Below are 507 nucleotides of genomic sequence, written 5' to 3'. Positions count from 1 at the left end.
ATCGAAGCCATAACAACATACACGTCTCTCTTTCTCCCATTTCGCTTATCCATTTTACACGCGCGCGACTTGCCTACGCAGCGACGAAATTCCAGCGATCAGAACGAACGGCCGCGCGATAATCTGTATAAATTTTCCGAGAACGAATTTTCATTGAAAGGAAACAGTGGAAAATCGAACAGTCGTTATCATATTTACTCTATATTTTTTCGCTTATAATAAGTAACTCGCAGGCTTAGCGAGCAAAATAAACGTATACGAATAAACGTATACAAAAAATTAACGTTTATATATATATATATATATAAAACATATATATATAAATAGATGCGCGTGTTTTTCAGAAAAAGATGGATAAACGAAACACTGCGAGAATAAGAAGAATAGAGAGAGAAAGAGAGAGAGAGAGCAGTTTCGAATAATAGTGGTTCTTTCCTCGAAAAGAAGAAACTCGCGCATACCCCGATGATCTCGGTCAGGGCTCGTTTCGAGGAATGATTTACCGTG

The 507-nt window shown here is 37.9% G+C and overlaps 1 protein-coding gene across 1 annotated transcript in view; it reads right to left on the bottom strand.

Moving 5' to 3' along the window:
• Positions 1–507, bottom strand: part of LOC102677074 (homeobox protein SIX6) — a 4526-nt gene that overhangs the window by 2146 nt on the left and 1873 nt on the right. The gene's annotated exons all lie outside the window — the stretch shown is intronic.

Source organism: Apis dorsata, unplaced genomic scaffold (genome assembly GCF_000469605.1).
Source record: "Apis dorsata unplaced genomic scaffold, Apis dorsata 1.3 scaffold_691, whole genome shotgun sequence".
Lineage (NCBI taxonomy): Eukaryota > Metazoa > Arthropoda > Insecta > Hymenoptera > Apidae > Apis > Apis dorsata.
The sequence above is the reverse complement of the archived record's forward strand: the minus strand, read 5'-3'. Positions and strand labels throughout refer to the sequence as shown.